The 11,713-nt window shown below is 40.5% G+C and overlaps 1 protein-coding gene across 2 annotated transcripts in view; it reads left to right on the top strand.

The window, feature by feature from the left end:
* The first annotated feature begins 1,284 nt into the window (after window positions 1-1,284).
* The window catches only part of TAFA3 (TAFA chemokine like family member 3), a 94,581-nt gene continuing 84,152 nt past the window's right edge, over window positions 1,285-11,713 (top strand). The window contains exon 1 of one of the 2 annotated variants that reach the window (XM_081322434.1): window positions 1,285-1,490. The gene's annotated coding sequence lies outside the window, so the exon portion shown is untranslated. The remainder of the gene's footprint in view (window positions 1,491-11,713) is intronic. The other variant, XM_081322435.1, reaches the window with a different exon arrangement.

Here is an 11,713-nt window from a genome sequence, read left to right as displayed (position 1 = left end):
CAAAGTGGTCCTCCTTAAATTTACATTCTTCAAAAGGCCTACTATGTTTTTTTTCAAGGGTCTTCCCAGGTTTGCACATGTAGACATAACTACTAGCAGTCCTAGTTGGTAATCTTGTGTGTCATGGGAAAACACACATGACAAACATGTGAAAGCCTGTTAAACAGCCAAGCCTTCTGTTTGTTAAGATGGCCTCAATACTTTGATAAGAATTTTCTGCTCATGGCAGTGTACTTTGCAAAACATTTCTCTGTATGCTTCATTCAGCTCTAGTAATGTCTGCAATGCAGGCCATTGTAGCTTGCTCAGCAAAAGAAACATTTAAAATATCTTGGCTTAGAAGTTTGTATGAACAAAACTCATATGCATATCTGGCATTGGTTATGCCCACATTCTATTTCGGGCATAATTTACTTGGGATTTTGGTCTTAGCCACTGTGGCATAATGTCTGTAGGAAAATTGAACATGGGGGAAATGTAGCTTTTGGCTTAGGGGAAGGGGGAGGAAGGGAAGAGATGAAGGAAATCGAAATTTTCCTTCAATTTCGCCCCTTTGAAATTCAGTCTTTCCCCCACTTATTGATAAAAATGGGCACATAATTCTGGTATTATTGCCGGTAATACATTTAATGCTAAACACTGGCATTAAGCTGCCCTGGGAATTCAAATGTGGTTTTCCCGTCAGCTGTGCCATAGTTACGGATCATTTAAGGAAGAAATCAGTCCCTTTCCTTGTATTTAGGGGAGGAAACGCCTCTCGTTACAAATTTCTTATGGGCTTAAATCGCTGAGCGCAGATAAATTCAATGAGGGGGACGCTTCCCTTATCTCTGCAGGCGTTCTTCCCTTGAATTTGTGTCTGCCGCGTACCTGGGCAACGGAAAGCACACGAGTACTATCTGCCGTAGTAAGTCAGACAAAGAATTCCGCGGAAATACCTCTAACGTCAGATAGAAAAGCAGCCGGTTACCAGAGTTCTTGGAGAAGATCACGTTCTAACTTGCGTTTGGATCTCTTGACAGCAAAAACAGGTCGACAATAGGTAGCGCGAACAAGCGGGCCAAAAACGAGACGCAGTCCTTTCCTCGGACTCCGGGGGTCGCTGCAGCCCTTCCTTGCGCTCTCTTCTCTTCTTCCCCGGCAGCCCCCAGAGGAGCCTGAAGCTCAGCTTGGCGGCGAGCAGCGCACAGGCAGCCTGCTGCCGCGCCGTGCGGCGCCTCCTCCCAAAAGCTGCGCGCGTGTGCCGAGCGGCGGAGTGGCAGAGCCAGGCAGCCCCGCCAGAGGGACGAAGCGAGGCGATGCCAGCCGTTTCCTGGCGCCAGAGCCGAAAGGGCCTGGGCACGTGCTCGCGCTGCTGAGTCTCAGCCACGGCAGACGAATCCGGACCGACCGACCGCCCGGCACGCAGCGCGCTGGGGAGAAGAAAATGGGGAGCGGCGTGTCCCGCCGCAAGGACGCGCCGGCGGAGCGGCTGTGAAGGCGCGCCAAAGGTAAAGGGCTGGGTGCGCGGTGGGGCTGGAGTCGGGGGGCAGGGAAGCGCCGCGAGAGGTAGAGGCGCCGACTCGGAGCTAGTAAAGTTTGCACCTTGGTCCCCCGGCGAGCGTTGGGGCTCCTCGCGGACCTTCAGCCGCTCCCCTGGACTTGGGTATTGAAGCTGGCTTGCCCAGCCTGCCCTCTCCAGGAGGGACTTCGGGATCCGGCTCTCAGAAAGCCTGGCGGAGCGGCCGGGTTACTTTCTCGCTTTTGGATTTGAAGCTTGCGGTCGCCGGAGCCAGAGCGAACTAGTTGACCACTTCAGGATTCGGCATCGGCGTCGGTTTCACAAGCCGAGCGTTTCTCCCTTTGCTAAAGGGGACGGCAAGCATCCCTGGATCCTGACGCTCCCATTAGATTTCGGCAGGGCAGGGCAGGGCAGGGCAGGGGCCAGGTCTGCGTGGGAGTGACAGGCAAACTCCATTTTGGCTGCGACAACGGGAATTCGTTGGGGTCCGAGGATGTGTGTGTGTGTGTGTGTCGGGGGGGGGGAACCTCGATAAAAATGGCGGAGGTGCAAAGTCAAAACAAACTCTCCTGTCAAACTAAATCTCGCCAGACACCTGACCCCCCCCCAAACCCACACCCACACACAATCAACCACATAGTGGTAGGGTTAGGGTGGTCTTTTTTCTCAGCTCTGATCTTCTTCTCCCCGGAGATAAAAGGAAGGATGCAAAGAATCAGAGGGCAGAGAGAGACAGGTAAATTAAAGGGGAGGTGGGGAAGCAGGATGGTCTTTGCAGCCTTCGGGTCCTCTTGGTTTCTTAGGAAAGGCAGAGCAGAACATTCCTCTTTAGACTTGAGTGGCTGGCAGTTCCCTTGAAGTCTGGCGTGCCAGGCTGTGAGGTGTGGCTGCCGTCTCAGCCTTCGAATACTTGCAGGCTTGCAGGGATTCTTCCTAAAGGGGTGGAGTAGGACAGACAAAAAAGCCTTCCCAGTTGATGGATGCCAGGTCCATAACTGAAACTACTTCAGTCATTTCCATGACTTTCAGTACCTTTAGAGTCATCCAACCCCTGTTGTGGCACAATAGCAATGAGGAACAGGCTTTATACCAGTGAGGGCTGGAGGATGCTGTGAAGTTGTTAGTGGAGAAATGGCCTTAGAAATGTCATCCATCCTGCACTGTACTGAAGTATTGTAATAAAGACAAGCTTTGCATCATCAATTTGATAGCTGAGTGATGCCATAAAATGGATTAAGGATGGCTATCTCCTGAAAATATAATACTGTGTGTTGGCGACCAACGGAAGAAATATTTGTCCTTCGGACTCTTGACATAATGAGTGTTTATATATGCTTTGAATTGCTCTTGCAGTGGAATCTTGTTACATCAGAGGCATTGAAGCAGATACTATGCAGGCAACTGTTTTTGGAATGGTGGCTGCAGCATAGTGGCATGAAGTGTTCCCCTCGGTGAGGCCTGCCATTTGTAATGATAGCTGTTTCTTCTCAGCTACAAGACATAGTCTAGTACACTTCTGCTAGTTAAGATGTGGAGATTTAGTTTCTTGTTGGATAAATCACTGTTTCACTGAAGTAAAACATGTGACTTGTAAATTATATATCATACTTCATTTTTACATAGTTCTATAATTTATTGCTCTGGAAAGAGTTGATCCAACAACATCATGGACCCTTAACAGTTTCTATGAGAGACCCTTTGGAAACAATTCTAAACTTTTCAAAGGATGTAAGTAACATTACATTCACGAAGACACTGATTGATGCATAAACGGGATCCAAGTCCAAATCTGCATTCTAATATCATGATTGTTTACGTTTGTTAGAGTTTAAAAAGTGGCAAGATTCTTTTGTCACATACCCTATAGCTTTCAGTGGAAGGTTCCAATATTTCCATTGGCTCGTCTGATGAAAGCAGTGTAGTGTGCTTATATTGTCAGTGGAATGTGCATTTGGGATGGACCAATTTTATTGCAGGGGATGATGTACCTCAATCATGCATGTCTAAAGTGTGAAATCTTTCAAAGCCATTTTTTTGCATTTCCTTTTACTGCAGTATTCCTTTTAGATGTTCTTGCAGTAAAAACAAAACAAAAGATAGTTGGCAGGTGAGCCCTGTGCTGACCAGTGTCTCTATGAGAATGCTGGCAATTCAATTATTACCATGCAGAATTTTCTTCTATTCTTGAAACGGCAAGGGCTGTTCCCACTCTTTCTCTATCTAATTGGGTCAATGACTGAGAGAATCCCTGAGCTAGCAAATTGAATCATATAAGACATACAAGAGCTTGTCTGAAATTGGCATCATTCAGGATTAACAAAGGCAGCTAGATTGGTAAGGTAAGCACAGAATAATATTGGAGTCTTGGGCTGAAAGGATAATAGACAATGTACAAAGGCTTCTTGTTTGTGATTTGAACAATCCAATTCACAGGGTAAATAGCATGTAATGTGCTGGACTTTCTTACCAACTTTTGTTTCTTTTTAGCAAATGGAGTACATCATGGAATGTTCAGCACTTTTTGTTAGAGAAAGTCTGAAACTCGGGAATCTGCTTTAGTTTGTATAAGCATTTGCCAAAAATGGATGCATTATTAAATCAGATGAATGCAACTTCATGGCCAGGTTTCAAAGGAAATGTTTTAGTGCTGGCTAATGTGATATAAAACTCTTAAGCTCCTTGCTGTATAATCAAGGTACCCCTTGGAAGTATAAAGTAAAAGTGAACGATAATAATTTATTATCATCACTAATTGATTTATAATTTCCAAATCTAATGATGAATATTCTTAGGTTGACTTTTAGGGGGCATTGTGAAGAATAGGAAGTTGAATGATTTTTGTATTACACAGTGGAAGTCTGAAATTAAGTAATGGCTTCTTATTTTAATACTAATGCTGAAGGACTTGTATCTTTCTTCCCACTACCTCTGTTTTTCCCACACAAATAAGTTCCTTAATACAGGAGATGATCTTCCTTCCTTCCTTCCTTCCTTCCTTCCTTCCTTCCTTCCTTCCTTCCTTCCTTCCTTCCTTCCTTCCTTCCTTCCTTCCTTCCCTCCCTCCCTCCCTCCCTCCCTTAGACCACATGATTTAACAATTAGATTCCAATAAAGAATAGTTGTTTAGAGTTAAGCTGTGCTCTTAGGGTTAGAGAATAAAGCACTCCTGAATTCACATTAAGCCGAGGAATTTCTTTTCAGTACCATAATTGAGCCTGTTGCTCTTTTTAACTTACAGAGCTACTTCTGGTTTTCCTTCAAGCATTCTTTGATTCAATGGCCTAACTTGGGATGGGAAGAGTCTATTTTATTTTTAAACATGCCTTTATTAAATGACATCAAATTTATGTAACAGTTATGTGATGTAATATTTAAAGTTTTTTTAAAGTAAAAATTAAAGTCTGGCAATTTTGTATCATGAATGAAATAATCCAGAAAGTTTTACAGATTAATCAAAACTGTTCTTTTTTGCCCTTTTCTTAACAGAAGGCTAATTCAGATGTTGGCAAAGCTGCCTTTCCACATTTCAGTAGATGGCAAAACCTAGCTGAACTTGTCTGGGCTCTGGTTAGCATTTGAAAGAATGCCAAGGAATACCAAGAAGTTATGCTAGATTGAAAGGTCAAAACACATCATGGAATAAGGGCAAACCACTTCTGCATAGTTGTCAAGATAAATTCATGCCTGTGTCCATGTAACCACCAGGAATCAAGTTTGATTCAAGGACATCTTTACCTTTTCATATGCAGAGAAAACGTGAGAATACCACTGACTTTATGCAAGTAGAGGACTTTGAGATATGTGACAGCCATGTCTACTGAATAATATCAAGGATTCAAATTTGACAAATGTGGTATTGGTCATATGATAGGTGATAATTGTAGAAAACTGCATTTTAAGTAATAATGATTTTCCTTATGTACAGCAACGCAATGTTTATCTGGAATAAGATGTAGAATTGTTTTAAGGAAACTTCCCTGTGTAGCAAGATTAGGATGGTTTTAACAGTTATTTTTTTTCAAAGGTTGAAGTGGGAACATGACAAAGGTGTAGGTAATATTCATTCTAAGAACATGGATAAGCCATATTTTTCCCCATCTCTCCTAGTATAGTAACTAGAATGGTCTATTGAAGCTGAATAGTGTGTTTCAGGACAAATGAAAGTAATTAAGTCATGGTTAAATTGTGTAATTTGTTATTACACGAAATAGTGATGGACATAGGCTGACTTTAAAAAGGGTTTCCTATCAACTGGTGACAGCCTTCTCAGGTAGACAAAACAGGACACACGAACAGATGAGCCCATTCTACTTTATTGTAAAGTATTGACAGAATCTTGCAGGTTTGATAGCAAAAATCTCCCACATCTCTTTTACAACCCAAGAAGGTAGGGAAGTTCCCCTTTCTGAGTTTCTTTCTCTGTGGACTATGTCTTTTCTTACTTGTTCATTCACTGGGCAGCATCTCTTCCCCTGGCCTCCCAAGATGATTCCCACATACCATTTCAACTAGTACAGGGGTAGGCAACCTTGGCTCTTTTATGACTCATGGACTTCAATTCCCAGCATAGCTGGCTCAGGAATTCTGGGAGTTGAAGTCCATGAGTCATAAAAGAGCCAAGTTTGCCTACCCCTGAACTAGTACATAACTAGTTCACAAATTTCTGACAGAGAAAAGTTATTAATATGCAGTGTTAGTGGTTGTATATTACCTACAGTATTGGAAGCAGTATGGCTCTGAGTACTGGCTTAAGGGAAAGGAAGTAAGATTTATCCTATTCTGTCATATATGTCTTGCTTATCGCTTTCCATTTACATTTGGTTGTCCATCATGGAAAAGCAAATGTTGGACAAGTTTGGCAAAAAAGGATTCTAATATTCCAGTAGACAGTTCTACTTTCTTTTTTTGTCTTCTCTTACTTGGCTATGTCCTATGTACAGGATTAAATAATCCTAAAAAAAATCAACCTTCTTGGCAAATCTAAATTTGACTTCAGGGAATTCTTATATGTCAGGAGGGTTATGCATTTAAAAGGAAGAATTTATTTGATTTGATTCACTTCATTGACATTTGTGAATGATTATTATTACTCCTCGGCCAATTCATTTTAGGTAACCTCAGAAATATCAGTATCATATCTTTTTTCACTTTTCTAACATATTTATTATTAACTAAAACTGAATTTTTGAGAGGGAAGGGAAGGAAAAATAACTCAGATATGCTCCAAATAAAGTTTGTCCACTACTACACAGTAGCCTAATTACTAGGGAAAACATGATAAAATTGGATTTCAATATTGTTTGGTTAAAATAAATAAAATAAACAAAACATTTTACAGTTATCACAGTTATTTTTAATTCTGTAAAGATTTTAGAGCAGGGCTTTTCAACCTTTTCACCCATTGTACCACTTTTAGGATATGGCAACATCCGGGTACTACCAGTCGCCTAGCAAGGTGTCAAAAATGTGACCAAAAAAGAGAAAAAAAGTGATGAAGTACAGGTAGTTCTTGACTTACAACAGTGACCCCCAAGCCACAGACGAGCAAGACGCCTGCCCGCCTAGCGGCGCTCTTCCTCCTGTCGGAGGTTTTCATTGTGAGCATTTCTGTTGAGCATTGGCAGTGGGGGTGGGGTGGGGGGGTGTTTGGTTTTTATTTCCCCCCTCTGCTGGGTGGTTGCAGCAGGTTTTGGTCACTTCACATGGCCCTGGGACACTGTGACCATCATAAATATGAATCAGTTGCCAAGCATCTGAATGTAAATCACAAGACCCTGGAAATGCGGCAACATTCCAGCTGATCAGCGCTTCTTCCAGGCTCAGCAGAAGCGCCAGGATCAGCGCCAAGCTCCAGCTGGAGCCTGGCACTGATCCTAGCACTTTTGCTCAGCCCTGACAGCCCTGCAACTCCAGCCATCTCTCGCTCAGGCTTGTGCGGTGCTGCCACCGGTTCAGCTCATTCCCCTCCCAATTACCACTTTTCTAGGATGGTTGCGTACCACCTTTCGGGTGCCAATGTACCACAGGTGGTACCCATACCACTGGTTGAAAAGTCTTGGTTGAAAAGCCATGTTTTAGAGGATGATTAGGTGTGTTATCTTTTTTTAGATTTTATATATATATATATATATATATATATATATATATATATATATATATATATATATATATATATATATATATATATATATATATATATATATATATATATATATATATATGTATATATATATATATATTACACTTGATTGGTCCCAGACACGGGACAAATCTTATTTCCTGTTTCAGCCTAGCCCAAGGCCATCTACAGGCAGTAGCCACAGCAGTGGCAGCTCATATTTGTGTAAATTTTTTTTGTATATATACATATACATACATACATATATATATATATAATATTTTATTTTCCCATTTCTTCCACAAACAAGTCAACAAATATATCACCATACATAAATATATACACGTAAGTTTGGGTGCTGCTCGTCCATTTCCTCTTTCACTGTATCCACCCTCCTTCTCTTTCTTCCCTCTTCTCTACTTTCTTTTTCCCTTTCTCCTTTCTTTCCTACTTCCCTCTTCTTCCTCTCCTCTCCCCTTTTCCTCACCACTCCCCTCCCGTTTCTCCCCACTTCTCTTCTTTCCCTCCAACCTTCCTACTTCCTTCCCCCTCCTCTACTCTCTTCCCTCTCTCCTCTCCTTTCTTCCCTCCCATTCCTTTTCCTATACAATTCAGGGGTGATGTCCGAGCAGCTCCTCTCCTTAGATTTTCAATGTCTATATTAGGTGTGATAATATCCTTATCTCCTCATTTTTCTTCCATCTAAATTAGTGTTAGCTGTCTTTTAAGCATATTCTCTTTTTCACCCACTCATAAAATTTTCCCCAAATTTCATAATACTCTGACTCTGTCTTATCTTTAATTATCATTGTTAATCTATTCATTTCCGCACATTCCATTATTTTCCTGATCACCTCTTCTTCTGGAGGAGCTTTCAGTGCCTTCTAGTTTTGTGCAAACACAATCCTAGCTGCAGTGGTTAATATGAATAATCAAATATGTGTTCTCTTAGGCTTGTTATCTTATTGGCAGAGTTTTCCTGACTGGATTTAATTGCATATTTTTTGTTACTTCTTAATTGTATCTTCATTTTTAGGTAAATCTTTTTATTTCGGCCTTTTAGTAGAATAATATGTCTTTTAACTAAAATTAACAACTACAAATTAATACTTCAAAACTGCAGCATTTCATTTTATACATTTTGAGAAATGAGCAGGATTCCTGTGACTGAAATTAAATCACAGATCTCCTGACTTTGTTTTGTTCATTGTAACAGCCTAATAAATTTACCCGATTGGAAGAATTCTATACTATATTTATACCACTTTTCCCTTTAAACTAGCATTCTTATATCAACTGAATTTCTCACCCTCTCTCTCTTGCAGGAGCCAGGATCCACATTTCTTTTAAATCAAACTATTCTGGACCATTTGGTTGTAAAGAGGAAACACTTTTTAAGCTTTTTAAGATAGACTTAAATAAGATAGAGCATTTGAAATAAATGCCCAGTATTTATTTTTAGCACTCATTTTCAACTTGCAGTCATGCATGTGGTGACACTTGTTTTGCAACTTATTGAAGTTACTGTTTTTTCATAGAAGAGAGACAATGAAATATATGAAGTGCTTCATAAATCCAGATGTTATACAGAAGAATGTAGTATTTACTTCCATTATTCATATCTTTTTCTAATCGGTTGAAACTAAATGGTTGAAAAGTGCAGTATTAGATGGAAATACAAATATTGGAAAATTTGAGCTCAGTCACTGAAGATCTGACAGAATTAGATTCTTTGCTTTTGACCAAACAATGATGAAACCAAATTTACCATATTTGATAGGAAGGGCCATTCTTAGAAATCACAGGAAGTGATTAATTTTTAAAGTTCCATTAGAGAGATTTTTTAAGTATAATAAATCTAATGCTGATCTCATGCCATTTATGGAGTAGTGTTAAATTTCTTCTTCACAATTATATGTTCCTAATCCATTTATGTAAATGCTCTTCCAGTTGTTCATCCTAAATCTATTTTTTGCCAGATGTTCTTTATTGCTGCTTTATATACCCAGAAATATTGGGGAGAGAACTTGGAGTGTGTAAACCATAAAACTGAAGATAAGTTCAGTAATTTCTATTGAAAACATTGATGTTGTTCTGGAAGAAAAATACAGTATCTGGATTACATTTAGCTGCAAATTAAATCATGCAAAATATTCAAGTGCTGCGATGGCCAAAATCATGGAGAATCTGATTTCTTTTTAAAACTGTCCTGAAAGCCACATAACTGAGTTCAAGGAGAGACAATATGCAATTTATCTTGGTTTACAAGCCACAGTGGCTTGTTTATACAGTACAACACACAGTCCAAACCTATAAAACAGGTTATGTAATATATAAAGCCATCTACTTACTAGTTTGTTTCAGAATTTCCAGAGGATTCAGTTTTATAGTCGGTTATGTAATGGATCAGATTGTGAAAACGCTCTGAAGTGAAAATGGCCAATTCAGGTGGCCTGTATGTTTTGAATAGATATGAGACACAGATTAATGATAGGACCTGTACAGGGATCTAGGTTTGCCCCTGTACAGGCACGCTCAGTGGGATTTCCTTACATGGGAAAACTTTCTGTCACATGGTGTGTCAATTTATATGAAAAGACTGTTTCTTGGTTCCGTGTTGAATATCAACTTTCTCACAGTATGAACTTTTACCAACTAAGATGTTTTTGTTTAGGAGTCTCAACCAGTCATTCACACATGGCCTCAGCCCTGGTATTCTCTTCCATTTCTTCACCATGAACTTGATTTTGTCCTCTAACATTCAGCATTCTGTGGCTGCTGAACTTGCTTGGTCCAGGCTAAGCTGATTTCATTCTGTCTTGTTAATAGGGCTTTGTCATCATGTTTTTGAATTGCATAAGAAGTTGATTTTATTTACTGCAGTTTATATGCTGTTCAGTTGCCAAAATACTCCACAAGCAGCCTATAAATAGCACAAAATAGAGTGAAAACAATAAATGTTATAACACAAAGCAGATTACCAATAATTATAATGACAAAGTAAAGTAATTATTTGCTATTACAAAATCCAGTGAGAAGAGCATATCTGAAAAGAACTGGAAGTTCTGGAAAGAACAACATCCAGAATCAGAAATAACAGAACAGAGACTAGCAGATCAATATTGATTTACAATATGAAATGAAGTATTCACAGATATAGAATCGGAAGAACTGCAAAGATCTACCTACAGCAGAGAAATTTAAACTTTGCTAGAAATAGTTCAGACAATAGAAGTAAACCAGGGGGAATCAATAGCAGAGGAAATCAGCATTAATATTCAACAAACCAGAAAGAATAAAGTCCTCTAGCTGGACAGCAAGAATTGAAACAACTAATAACTGATCATTCTAGAATATCACAAAAAAACAGAATAAGGTTTTCAGCATTGAAACATGTTACACCTCCTCCAAAAACAGCTAACACAAATATTAAAAGATGACAATACTATGATATTAAATATAAGCACCAGCTCAATGGTAGCAATAATGATACTGCAGTGGAGTTTGGACTGGACAAATGTGCCATCTTTAACATCAACAGGGGAAAAATAATGAAAATTGAAGGAATCAAGATGCCCTATGGCAGGGGTAGGCAACCTCGGCTCTTTTATGACTCATGGACTTCAAGGTTTTGGTAATGGTTTTCAAGGCCCTACATGGCATGGGTCCGGAGTACCTCGGGGATCACCTGCTGCCGGCGTCAACTTCCCTCCACCCTGTGCGTTCCCACAGAGAGGGCCTCCTCAGGGTGCCACCGGTCAGAGAATGTTGGCTGGTGGCCCCCAGGGGGAGGGCCTTCTCTGTGGGCGCCCCGGCTTTATGGAATCAGCTGCCGGTTGAGCTCCGGATGGCACCTGACCTTCGCTCCTTCCGACGCGGCCTGAAGACCTACCTATTTGAGCAAGCCGGCCTGGCCTGATGGGGGATGTGCTGGGGTTTTTATTGGGGATTTTTATTACTCTACTGTTTTTAGCTCGAGCTCTTATTTAATTCTTTTTTAATTTTTGTATTCTGTATTTTTATGTGCCCTGTTCACCGCCCTGAGTCCTTCGGGAGAAGGGCGGTATACAAATATAATAAATGAAATGAAATGA

This window comes from Vipera berus (genome assembly GCF_964194415.1).
Source record: "Vipera berus genome assembly, chromosome: 3".
NCBI classification, from domain to species: Eukaryota; Metazoa; Chordata; class Lepidosauria; order Squamata; family Viperidae; genus Vipera; species Vipera berus.
Note: the sequence above shows the minus strand (reverse complement) of the source record. Positions and strands in the feature narration are given on the sequence as shown.